Source organism: Petromyzon marinus, chromosome 52 (genome assembly GCF_048934315.1).
Source record: "Petromyzon marinus isolate PM22_M1 ecotype Great Lakes invasive population chromosome 52, UKy_Petmar_22M1.pri1.0, whole genome shotgun sequence".
Taxonomy (NCBI): domain Eukaryota; kingdom Metazoa; phylum Chordata; class Hyperoartia; order Petromyzontiformes; family Petromyzontidae; genus Petromyzon; species Petromyzon marinus.
The window spans coordinates 3,787,901-3,800,363 of NC_133718.1; the positions used below are offsets into that span (position 1 = coordinate 3,787,901).

Genomic DNA, 12,463 nt, shown 5'->3' on the forward strand with positions numbered 1-12,463 from the left:
ATTTTATTCTCATTCTACGTGGCTTTACCGAAAGAACCAAAGAAGATGAATCCTTGCAGTCACGAAAGCTTTAAATCTAAACTCAACACATTCATCAATTATTCTGTGGCCTGAAGAGGAAAAATACATCGAAGGCAACGTTCAGGCCAACGTTCCTTCTTCATCACAAGCAGATTGATAATTAAAACAGGAAACGAACCTACAATTTCGTGATCCCTAATCAGCGTAGTCAGACGCGTTATCCACTGCCCCACGCTCTTGGGCTGTTGTCAGACATGTGTATGCAGTAACTGTCGCTGTGTAATTACTGAGTTGCAGGTCTTTCTCTGCATTGCTGCTGCTGTACGTACTAATAGTGAAGTGATGAAACACTGCATAGGGCATCTTCGATAGCTCAGTTGGTAGAGCGGAGGACTGTAGTTGTTTGTGATTGAAATCCTTAGGTTGCTGGTTTGACTCCGGCTCGAAGGAGTTGATTATTTTAATATATCATTAGACCTCATTTGCCAGTAATGATGTAGATGCTCACCCCGAGCCCTCATTACTTTGATAGTGCATTGTCTTTGAGCTGTGTGACGCCTTTTTGCGTCATCTGGTCAAGCACCAATTGGGTCGAGGCTCAAAAGAAAGCCGTCCCTTGGTGTGGACCAATCAGTTTCAAGGACAATGCATATATTATCATAGTACTTTTTTGTTTGCATTTTGACTGTAGGTATTGTGGTTAATGCAGACATGAATCCTTGTGTTATGGTGTAAATGACGACACGGAGGGCAGACGTTGTCGGGGCTGACGCCAATAGTTTATTAAGGGCTGTCGCCTATTCTAGATTTGAAGCTTTCGTGACTGCAAGGATCCATACTCTTTGGTTCTATTCGGTAAAGTCACGTAGGTAAAAAATAAAACAACAAGAATCACGACGTTTCGGCCACAACAAAAGCGGCCTTCATCAGGTGAAGGGACCAGACTGTCTCGAAGACTGCGCTGGAGTGAAACAGAGCAAAGCTTAGACCACGGCCTTTAAGCTGTGTGAGAGGGATTAAGTTGCCTTGACAAAGGAATTATCATAAACAATTTGCATTTTAATAGGCGGACTTAGCATGATGAAAGGTAGGGAGGGGGGTCGACCTGTGCAGGCTGGCGAGGGGGCACGGCAGCGTCCACATGCTGGTGGTGTGAAAAGGGGATTTTAAGCTGTGAAAGTTTGGGGTACCACTACTTGAAAATATACTGTACCATTGAAAATTAGTTTGATGTTTAGTTCGATTTAGAACATCTTTCCAATGGTTGATTAATTTTAAACCATCTTCTCGGTTGAAATTGTGTCCGTTTTTGTAGATCTGAATTGCCTCGTGAACAAATATCTGATAGAAACCCGTGGGTTTGCAAAGAACCTTGGTATCGGAGAAAATTATATCGTGATCACCCACAGCGTTGTAACAGTGATCAGCTACGGCAGAAGAATTCATTCTTCCGTGTTTCAAATCTGATTTGTGCTCGCGAATTCGGTCAGAGACATGTCACTTTGTCTCCCCGATATAGCAATCACCGCAGGTACAACTCAATTTGTAAACCCCGGGGTACTGTAAGTCAGGAATGACATCCTTCACGGATGGGATCAGATCACGAATTTTGTGTACTGTATTGAACCGGACCTGGATCTTGTGTTTGTTTAGAATTTTGGAAATCTTTTTAGTAACGCCTGCTATATATGGTAGTGTGATGATTTGACCGGAGTATCAAGTGGTTGTTTCTGTATGGAGGGAGAAACAGCTTGGCGGATGGTACTGTCAGAGTATCCATTCCTTTTGAGGGCCAGGTGTACATGTTTTAATTCACTGGTCAGGTGGTGTTGGTCCGAAATGCAATGAGCCCTGTGGTATAAAGTTTTGATGAGAGAATTATTTTGGGCTGGGTGGTGGTGAGAATCAGGTTTCAAGTAGGAATCTGTGTGGGTGGGTTTCCTGTAGACGGAATGCCCCAACGAGCCATCAGGTCCCCTCTCAAACAGAACATCTAAGAATGGTAGCCTGCCATCCTTCTCCACTTCCATGGTGAATTTGATGGCGGGATATCTGGAATTGATGTGGTGTAGTAAAAGGTTCAGAGCTGGGAGGCCATGTGGCCAAATAACGAAGGTGTCATCCACATATCTCTTCGACAGGGAAGGTCTGAGGGTGGAAGTCTGGATGGCGTCCGATTCAAATTTCTCCATGAAAACATTGGCTATCACTGGTGACAAGGGGGAACCCATGGGAATACCCTCATTTTGCTTGTAGAAGGAACCATTCCAAGTAAAGTAGGTGTTGGTGAGGCAGTGCCTGACCAGAGTAGGTACCTCGGGGTTTAGTCCATGTTGTACCAAATTTTCAATTATATCAATGGTATCAGGTACCGGGACCTTGGTGAACAAGGAGACCACATCGAAGCTGACAAGGATATCGTCAGGGGACAGAACGTCCTTGACCATAGAAACCAATTGGGCCGAGTTAAGTACTGCTGAGGAGGTCTTGCCAATGAAAGGTAGCAAGGTATCCGACATAAAACGTGCCAGCTTGTAGGTAGGGGAGTTGATCATGGATACGATGGGTCGTAGTGGGGTGCCTTCCTTATGAATCTTTGGAAGACCATAGAATCTAGGTGGTCTTGCAGCTGTCGCCTTGCTTTTGGGGAAGGGCTAACACAGGACTTGGTGGTTAAACTAAATCTCCCCAGGGGAAAGGTATTGGGAACCCCTACGCCCCCCCCCCCCCCCCCCCAGGCTAACGGGCTCTACCCACAGCGCTGACCAACTCGGCCAGCCGGGTCAAGTAGCCCCCCTACCCTCGGTCCACACTTCCCTACCGCTCACAACCCCGGCTCCTCGCGAAGACACCGAACACGTCACGGTTCCTCCCTCAAATACCCCGAGGGGACATGACGTCACTCCTCCAGAGGCGAGTGTGACATTCCGTCACCCCTCTACTCCTCAACACTTGTAAAAAAAGGTTTAAGTTTTGTTGCCAAAAAAGGAGAAAACCCCTATTATTATATTTTAATATATTTTTACAAATCATGCTGTACATAAAATTGTTCAAACAATTAAGGCTCAACGAGCATGACCTGCAAATTAGGAACATTTATTTTGGGACAAACGTTGTCTTCACATGCACCAGGAAGAAGAGGGCATTGGTAGGATTTGTCAGATGTTCTTCGACAGATGCATTGATTATGATTTGGTGGACTTGGTGGAACAACACGTTGACCCAGTCTGTCACACGTGTTCTGTGAGGAAGGGATTTTTATCGTTCCACCGGAATTCGTGCTGCACTACATCCCTGCAGGCTGCGCCTCTGGGCAGTCAGAGTCTTCATCGCCGGCCACCCCCAACTCGGCACCTACACGGTCACGACTACTGCCATAGGCGATGTGAGAGGTGGCAGCAGACAGCTTGGGGCCAGTGGCGCAATGGATAACGCGTCTGACTACGGATCAGAAGATTGTAGGTTCGACTCCTGCCTGGCTCGTGGTGAAATGTATTTTTAATACAAGTGCGTATCTTTGTTTACACCACGCAACGTTGTTGGTACAATAATCCGACATCTGTTGAATGGTTCTTTCATGTAATTTTACTCTGGTCAGTTTAAATAATGCCAATTAGTTGGTGAGGCTGCTGCTGCGTTGGCAGTGATGCACAACCAGAGTCAACAATAACAACACTCAACACATTCATCAATTATTATGTGGCCTGAAGAGGAAAAATACATCGAAGGCAACGTTCAGGACAACGTTTCTTCTTCACCACAAGCAGATTGATAAATAAACAGGAGACGAAACTACAATTGTGTGATCCGTAATCAGCATATTCAGACGCATTATCCATTGACCCACTGGCCCACGCTCATGAGCTGTTGTTAGACATGTCTATACAGTAACTGTAGCTGTGTAATTACTGGGTTGCAGGTCTTCCTCTGTATTGCTGCTGTATTCACAGATGGTTGGAGGTCAAACAGTGTTAAGATAACAAATGGTTTCCACAGGGTTCCATCCTCGGCCCCCTTTTGATCTCTCTTTATGTCAATGACTTGGGCACTGACCTGGATCATTGCAGGGTAAATCTTTTTGCAAATGACACGATACTGATTACTGCTGGCCGCTCTCCGGATGACGTGATTGCTAAGCTCCAGGGTGATTTCAACAAACTACAACATCAGCTAGTTGCTCTTAAACTAGTCCTGAATACCTCCAAAACCAAGGTGCTTCTCACCGGGACTAAAGCAGGAAGTTATTTTTCCCCAATTACATTCCTTAATAATTATCAAATAGAGCAAGTCAAGATCTATAAGTATCTTGGGGTCATCCTGGATTCACAACTAAATTTTGAGGATCACATTGATTATATTGGTAAAAAGACAAAAATATAAATGGGTTTTCTGTATCGACAAAAGCACTGCTTCCCCCCTATGTTCCGTTTGGAATTGATAAAAGCTACTATACTGCCTCTACTTAATTACTGTGACATCGTGCATAAATCAGCCCGAAGTACCGTACTGAAGAAGCTTGATTCCATCTATCGCTCGGCCTTAAGATTTACATTGAACTGGCCATATAGGACTCACCACTGTGATCTCTATATTGGGTCAAACTTAACATATCTTAATGTTCAACGGCTTGTGCACCAGATCTTATTTATTCACGATGTACTTACAAAAAAATCCGCTGACTACCTGCTGGATCTCCTCTCTGTTTCAAAGAACAAATTTGACCTCAGGTCTTCGCTCATTTAACAGCTTGACATTCCCTATTGCCGTACAAAAACTGGAGGAAGGGCCTTTGCTGTTGATGCCCCCAGGGTCTGGGATGCTATTGCCAATAAACTGCAACTTTTAATCGCTACCAATGAGATCTTCTCTCAAAACTGCTCTAGAGGAGTTGTACACCAATACTGTAGTTGCCACTGCTATTCATTGGCGTAAAATAAAATAAAATGTTTCGCTCCGGATGATGCTGAAAAGTATTATCTGTATTTTGAAGGTGCATTGAAAATTTTGATACTGCAACTGATGCTTCTGTTGTTGTGGAGTAACTCATGCAGCCAGCTATGGCTCTAGGGTTTGGTGTTACATGTTCTTTATGTAGTTTATTGTAAAAAAAATCGGTCACAGTCCCTATGATCTCTGTTACGAAAACTTTTTTGGTTTAGACATGTTTGTTTTGTTGTAGTACGGAGTTAGACTGATGGCCTTAATCTAAGTTTCCTTGTGGTTGTTGTTGTTTGACTTGCATCCCACTGGGATTTTTTGCACACAGCGTTGGTGTACGGTGCTTTTTCAGGAATATTTTGCTGTTTTTTTTCGTGGATTTTCTGTTAGCACAGTCACATATTCACTTTAATATGTTTTCTTGTTCGTATTTTTGTTTGTTGTTTGTTGTGGTTGCACCCGATTCAAGAGCCGAATGGCTGACAGGGCTATACCAAAGAAATAAACTGAAACTGAAAAAAAATAGTGAAGTGATAAAACGCTGCACAGGTCACCTTCGATAGCTCAGTTGGTAGAGCGGAGGACTGTAGTTGGGTGAGGTTGAAATCCTTAGGTCGCTGGTTCGACTCTGGCTCGAAGGAAGTTGGTTATTTTTAATATCTTTTTTCCAAATAATGAAATACATCTAATTGTTCTAACAATAAATGCTCAACAAGCATGACCTGCACATTGGGAACATTTATTTTGGGCCAAACGTTGGCTTAAAATGCACTAAGGAAAAGAGGGCATTGGTAGGATTTGCCAGATGTTCTTCTACAGATGTATTGATTTTGAATTGGTGGACTTGGCAGAACGACACGTGGACCCAGTCTGTCACACGTGTTCTGTGAGGAAAACATTCTGATAGTTCCACCGGTGTTCGTGTTGCACTACATCCCTGCAGACTGTGCCTCTGGGCAGTCAGAGTCTTCATCGCCGACCACCCCCAACTCGGCACCTACACGGTCACGACTACTGCCATAGGCGATGTGAGAGGTGGCAGCAGCCAGCTTGGGGCCAGTGGCGCAATGGATAACGCGTCTGACTACGGATCAGAAGATTGTAGGTTCGACTCCTGCCTGGCTCGTGGGGAGATCTGTTTTTTAATACAAGTGCGATCATTTTTGTCAACCATGCAACATTGTTGGTACAATGATCCGATATCTTTTGAATGGTTATTTCATGTAATTTTACTCTGGTCAGTTTAAATAATACTAATTATTTGGTGAGGCTGCTGCTGCGTTGGCAGTGATGCACAACCAGATTCAACAACAACACTCAACACATTAATCAATTATTCTGTGGCCTGAAGAGGAAAAATACATCGAAGGCGACGTTCAGGACAACGTTCCTTCTTCACCACAAGCAGATTGATAAACAAACAGGAGACGAAACTACAATTGTGTGATCCGTAATCAGCGTATTCAGACGCATTATCCATTGACCCACTGGCCCACGCTCATGAGCTGTTGTTAGACATGTCTATACAGTAACTGGAGCTGTGTAATTACTGGGTTGCAGGTCTTCCTCTGTATTGCTGCTGCTGTATTCACAGATGGTTGGAGGTCAAACAGTGTTAAGATAACAAAATGGTTTCCACAGGGTTCCATCCTCGGCCCCCTTTTGTTCTCTCTTTATGTCAATGACTTGGGCACTGACCTGGATCATTGCAGGGTAAATCTTTTTGCAGATGACACGAAACTGATTACTGCTGGCCGCTCTCCGGATGACGTGATTGCTAAGCTCCAGGGTGATTTCAACAAACTACAACATCAGCTAGTTGCTCTTAAACTAGTCCTAAATACCTCCAAAACCAAGGTGCTATGCTTCTCACCGGGACTAAAGCAGGAAGTTATTTTTCCCCAATTTCATTCCTTAATAATTATCAAATAGAGCAAGTCAAGATCTATAAGTATCTCGGGGTCATCCTGGATTCACAACTGAATTTTGGAAGATAACATTGATTATATTGGTAAAAAAACTAAAATATAAATGGGTTTTCTGTATCGACACAAGCACTGCTTCCCCCCTATATTCCGTTTGGAATTGATAAAAGGTACCATACTGCCTCTACTTGATTACTGTGACATCGTGTATAAATCAGTCCGAAGTAATGTACTGAAGAAGCTTGATTCCCTCTATCACTCGGCGTTAAGATTTACATTGAACTGCCCATATAGGACTCACCACTGTGATCTCTACATTGGGTCAAACTTAACATATCTTAATGTTCAACGGCTTGTGCACCAGATCTTATTTATTCACGATGTACTTACAAAAAAATCCGCCGACTACCTGCTGGATCTCCTCTCTGTTTCAAAGAACAAATTTAACCTCAGGTCTTCGCTTATTTACCAGCTTCACATTCCCTATTGCCGTACAAAAACTGGAGGAAGGGCCTTTGCTATTGATGCCCCCAGAGTCTGGATTGCTATTGCCAATAAACTGCAACTTGAATCGCTACCAATGAGATGTTCTCTCAAAACTCCTCTAGAGGAGTTGTACACCAATACTGTAGTTGCCACTGCTATTCATTGGCGTAAAATAAAATAAAATGCTTCGCTCCGAATGACGCTGCAAAGTATTATCTGTATTTTGATTTAGCGTGCTGATCTTAAAGGTGCATTGAAAAATTTGATATTCCGACTGATGCTTCTGTTGTTGTGGAATAACTAATGCAGCCAACTATGGCTCCAGGATTTGGTGTTACATGTTATTTAAGTAGTTTATTGTAAAAAAATCGGTCACAGTCCCTATGATCACTGTTACATTGCAATTAGGGCTTCATTTTTTGGTGATTTCGAAAAGTTTTTTGGTTTAGACATGTTTGTTTTGTTGTAGTACGGAGTTAGACTGAGTTTTCTTGTGGTTGTTGTTGTTGTTGTTTGACTTGCATCCCACTGGGATTTTTTACACACAGCGTTGGTGTACGGTGCTTTTTCAGGAATATTTTTTCTGGTTTTTTCATGGATTTTCTGTTAGCACAGTTACATAGTTACTTTAATGTTTTCTTGTTCGTATTTTTGTTTGTTGTTGTTGTTGCACCCGATTCCAGAGCCGAATTGCTCACAGGGCTATACCAAAGAAATAAACTGAAACTGAAAAAAAATAGTGAAGTGATAAAACACAGAACAGGTCACCTTCGATAGCTCAGTTGGTAGAGCGGAGGACTGTAGTTGGTTGAGGTTGAAATCCTTAGGTCGCTGGTTTGACTCCGGCTCGAAGGAAGTTGGTTATTTTTAATATCTTTTCTTCCAAATAATGAAATACATCCATTTGTTCTAACAATAAATGCTCAACAAGCATGACCTGCACATTTGGAAAATTTATTTTTGGCCGAACGTTGGCTTAAAATGCACTAAGGAAAAGAGGGCATTGGTAGGATTTGTCAGATTTTCTTCTACAGATGCATTGATTTTTATTTGGTGGATTTGGTGGAGCGACACGTGGACCCAGTCTGTCACGCGTGTTCTGTGAGGAAGGCATTCTGATAGTTCCACCGGTGTTCGTGTTGCACTACATCCCTGCAGGCTGTGCCTCTGGGCAGTCAGAGTCTTCATCGCCGGCCACCCCCAACTCGGCACCTACACGGTCACGACTACTGCCATAGGCGATGTGAGAGGTGCCAGCAGACAGCTAGGGGCCAGTGGCGCAATGGATAACGCGTCTGACTACGGATCAGAAGATTGTAGGTTCGACTCCTGCCTGGCTCGTGGTAAAATATATTTTTAATACAAGTGCGAATATTTGTTTAAACCACGCAACGTCTGTTGAATGGTTATTTCATGGAATTTTACTCTGGTCAGTTTAAATAATACTAATTATTTGGTGACGCTGCTGCTGCGTTGGCAGTGGTGGACAACTAGAGTCAACAACAACAACACTTAACACATTCATCAATTATACGGTGGCCTGAAGAGGAAAAATTACATCGCGGGCAACGTTCAGGACAACGTTCCTTCTTCACCACAAGCAGATTTATAATTAAAACAGGAGTCGATCCTACAATCTTGTGATCCGTAATGAGCGTAGCTAGATGCGTTATCCATTGCCCAACGCAAATTAGTTGTTGTTAAACATGTCTTTCCAGGAACTGGAGTTGTGTAATTCCTGAGTTGCATGTCTACCTCTGCATTGCTGCTGCTGTACGTATTAATAGTGAAGTGATAAAACACAGAACAGGTCACCTTCGATAGCTCAGTTGGTAGAGTGGAGGACTGTAGTTAGGTTGAAATCCTTAGGTCGCTGGTCCGACTCCGGCTCGAAGGAAGTTGGTTATTTTTAATATCTTTTTTTCCAAATAATGAAATACATCCATTTGTTCTAACAATAAATGCTCAACAAGCATGACCTGCACATTTGGAAAATTTATTTTGGGCCAAACGTTGGCTTAAAATGCACTAGGGAAAAGAGGGCATTGGTAGGATTTGTCAGATTTTCTTCTACAGATGCATTGATTTTGATTTGGTGGATTTGGTGGAGCGACACGTGGACCCGGTCTGTCACGCGTGTTCTGTGAGGAAGACATTCTTATAGTTCCACCGGTGTTCGTGCTGCACTACATCCCTGCAGGCTGTGCCCCTGGGCAGTCAGAGTCTTCATCGCCGGCCACCCCCAACTCGGCACCTACACGGTCACGACTACTGCCATAGGCGATGTGAGAGGTGGCAGGAGACAGCATGGGGCCAGTGGCGCAATGGATAACGCGTCTGACTACGGATCAGAAGATTGTAGGTTCGACTCCTGCCTGGCTCGTGGTGAAATTTATCTTTTAATGCAAGTGCTTATATTTGTTTAAACCACGCAACGTCTGTTGAATGGTTATTTCATGGAATTTTACTCTGGTCAGTTTAAATAATACTAATTATTTGGTGACGCTGCTGCTGCGTTGGCAGTGATGCACAACCAGAGTCAACAACAACAACAACACCACTCAACACATTCATCAATTATTCTGTGGCCTGAAGAGGAAAAATACATCGAAGGCAACGTTCAGGACAACGTTCCTTCTTCACCACAAGCAGATTGATAAATAAACAGGAGACGAAACTACAATTGTGTGATCCGTAATCAGCATATTCAGACGCATTATCCATTGACCCACTGGCCCACGCTCATGAGCTGTTGTTAGACATGTCTATACAGTAACTGTAGCCGTGTAATTACTGGGTTGCAGGTCTTCCTCTGTATTGCTGCTGCTGTATTCACAGATGGTTGGAGGTCAAACAGTGTTAAGATAACAAAATGGTTTCCACAGGGTTCCATCCTCGGCCCCCTTTTGTTCTCTCTTTATGTCAATGACTTGGGCACTGACCTGGATCATTGCAGGGTAAATCTTTTTGCAGATGACACGAAACTGATTACTGCTGGCCGCTCTCCGGATGACGTGATTGCTAAGCTCCAGGGTGATTTCAACAAACTACAACATCAGCTAGTTGCTCTTAAACTAGTCCTAAATACCTCCAAAACCAAGGTGCTATGCTTCTCACCGGGACTAAAGCAGGAAGTTATTTTTCCCCAATTACATTCCTTAATAATGATCAAATAGAGCAAGTCAAGATATATAAGTATCTCGGGGTCATCCTGGATTCACAACTGAATTTTGGAAGATAACATTGATTATATTGGTAAAAAAACTAAAATATAAATGGGTTTTCTGTATCGACAAAAGCACTGCTTCCCCCCTATGTTCCGTTTGGAATTGATAAAAGGTACCATACTGCCTCTACTTTATTACTGTGACATCGTGTATAAATCAGTCCGAAGTAATGTACTGAAGAAGCTTGATTCCATCTATCACTCGGCCTTAAGATTTACATTGAACTGCCCATATAGGACTCACCACTGTGATCTCTACATTGGGTCAAACTTAACATATCTTAATGTTCAACGGCTTGTGCACCAGATCTTATTTATTCACGATGTACTTACAAAAAAATCCGCTGACTACCTGCTGGATCTCCTCTCTGTTTCAATGAACAAATTTAACCTCAGGTCTTCGCTCATTTACCAGCTTCACATTCCCTATTGCCGTACAAAAACTGGAGGAAGGGCCTTTGCTATTGATGCCCCCAGGGTCTAGAATGCTATTGCCAATAAACTGCAACTTGAATCGCTACCAATGAGATGTTCTCTCAAAACTGCTCTAGAGGAGTTGTACACCAATACTGTAGTTGCCACTGCTATTCATTGGCGTAAAATAAAACGCTTCGCTCCGAATGACGCTGCAAAGTATTATCTGTATTTTGATTTAGCGTGCTGATCTTAAAGGTGCATTGAAAAATTTGATATTCCGACTGATGCTTCTGTTATTGTGGAATAACTCATGCAGCCAGCTATGGCTCTAGGATTTGGTGTTACATGTTATTTATGTAGTTTATTGTAAAAAAAAAATCGGTCACAGTCCCTATGATCACTGTTACATTGCAATTAGGGCTTCATTTTTTGGTGATTTCTAAAAGTTTTTTTGGTTTAGACATGTTTGTTTTGTTGTAGTACGGAGTTAGACTGATGGCCTTAATCTAAGTTTTCTTGTGGTTGTTGTTGTTTGACTTGCATCCCACTGGGATTTTTTGCACACAGCGTTGGTGTACGGTGCTTTTTCAGGAATATTTTGCTGTTTTTTTCATGGATTTTCTGTTAGCACAGTCACATAGTTACTTTAATGTTTTCTTGTTCGTATTTTTGTTTGTTGTTGTGGTTGCACCCGATTCAAGAGCCGAATGGCTCACAGGGCTATACCAAAGAAATAAACTGAAACTGAAAAAAATAGTGAAGTGATAAAACACTGCACAGGTCACCTTCGATAGCTCAGTTGGTAGAGCGGAGGACTGTAGTTGGTTGATGGTTGAAATCCTTAGGTCGCTGGTTCGACTCCGGCTCGAAGGAAGTCGGTTATTTTTAACATCTTTTTTTCCAAATAATGAAATACATCCATTTGTTCTAACAATAAATGCTCAACAAGCATGACCTGCACATTTGGAAAATTTATTTTGGGCCGAACGTTGGCTTAAAATGCACTAAGGAAAAGAGGACATTGGTAGGATTTGTCAGATTTTCTTCTACAGATGCATTGATTTGGTGGATTTGGTGGAGCGACACGTGGACCCAGATCTGTCACGCGTGTTCTGTGAGGAAGACATTCTGATAGTTCCACCGATGTTCGTGCTGCACTACATCCCTCCAGGCTGTGCCTCTGGGCAGTCAGAGTCTTCATCGCCAGCCACCCCCAACTAGGCACCTACACGGTCACGACTTCTGCCATAGGCGATGTGAGAGGTGGCAGCAGACAGCACGGGGCCAGTGGCGCAATGGATAACGCGTCTGACTACGGATCAGAAGATTGTAGGTTCGACTCCTGCCTGGCTCGTGGTGAAATATATTTTTAATACAAGTGCGTATATTTGTTTAAACCACGAAACATTGCTGGTACAATAATCCGACATCTGTTGAATGGTTCTATGAT

At 43.0% G+C, this 12,463-nt stretch overlaps 10 non-coding genes across 10 annotated transcripts; all 10 read left to right on the forward strand.

Moving 5' to 3' along the window:
* Positions 1-383: 383 nt before the first annotated feature.
* On the forward strand, positions 384-471 carry TRNAY-GUA (transfer RNA tyrosine (anticodon GUA)). The gene is given in 2 exon segments: positions 384-420; positions 436-471. It is a non-coding gene; the product is annotated as a tRNA-Tyr (tRNA).
* A 2,960-nt stretch (positions 472-3,431) lies between these two features.
* On the forward strand, positions 3,432-3,504 carry TRNAR-ACG (transfer RNA arginine (anticodon ACG)). The gene has a single exon. It is a non-coding gene; the product is annotated as a tRNA-Arg (tRNA).
* A 2,008-nt stretch (positions 3,505-5,512) lies between these two features.
* Positions 5,513-5,600, forward strand: TRNAY-GUA (transfer RNA tyrosine (anticodon GUA)). Its single transcript is given in 2 exon segments — positions 5,513-5,549; positions 5,565-5,600. It is a non-coding gene; the product is annotated as a tRNA-Tyr (tRNA).
* A 412-nt stretch (positions 5,601-6,012) lies between these two features.
* On the forward strand, positions 6,013-6,085 carry TRNAR-ACG (transfer RNA arginine (anticodon ACG)). Its single transcript has one exon. It is a non-coding gene; the product is annotated as a tRNA-Arg (tRNA).
* A 2,052-nt stretch (positions 6,086-8,137) lies between these two features.
* Positions 8,138-8,225, forward strand: TRNAY-GUA (transfer RNA tyrosine (anticodon GUA)). Its single transcript is given in 2 exon segments — positions 8,138-8,174; positions 8,190-8,225. It is a non-coding gene; the product is annotated as a tRNA-Tyr (tRNA).
* Positions 8,226-8,638: 413 nt separating this feature from the next.
* On the forward strand, positions 8,639-8,711 carry TRNAR-ACG (transfer RNA arginine (anticodon ACG)). The gene has a single exon. It is a non-coding gene; the product is annotated as a tRNA-Arg (tRNA).
* A 473-nt stretch (positions 8,712-9,184) lies between these two features.
* TRNAY-GUA (transfer RNA tyrosine (anticodon GUA)) lies at positions 9,185-9,267 on the forward strand. Its single transcript is given in 2 exon segments — positions 9,185-9,221; positions 9,232-9,267. It is a non-coding gene; the product is annotated as a tRNA-Tyr (tRNA).
* Positions 9,268-9,680: 413 nt separating this feature from the next.
* Positions 9,681-9,753, forward strand: TRNAR-ACG (transfer RNA arginine (anticodon ACG)). The gene has a single exon. It is a non-coding gene; the product is annotated as a tRNA-Arg (tRNA).
* Positions 9,754-11,797: 2,044 nt separating this feature from the next.
* TRNAY-GUA (transfer RNA tyrosine (anticodon GUA)) lies at positions 11,798-11,886 on the forward strand. Its single transcript is given in 2 exon segments — positions 11,798-11,834; positions 11,851-11,886. It is a non-coding gene; the product is annotated as a tRNA-Tyr (tRNA).
* Positions 11,887-12,294: 408 nt separating this feature from the next.
* Positions 12,295-12,367, forward strand: TRNAR-ACG (transfer RNA arginine (anticodon ACG)). The gene has a single exon. It is a non-coding gene; the product is annotated as a tRNA-Arg (tRNA).
* Positions 12,368-12,463: the final 96 nt, after the last annotated feature.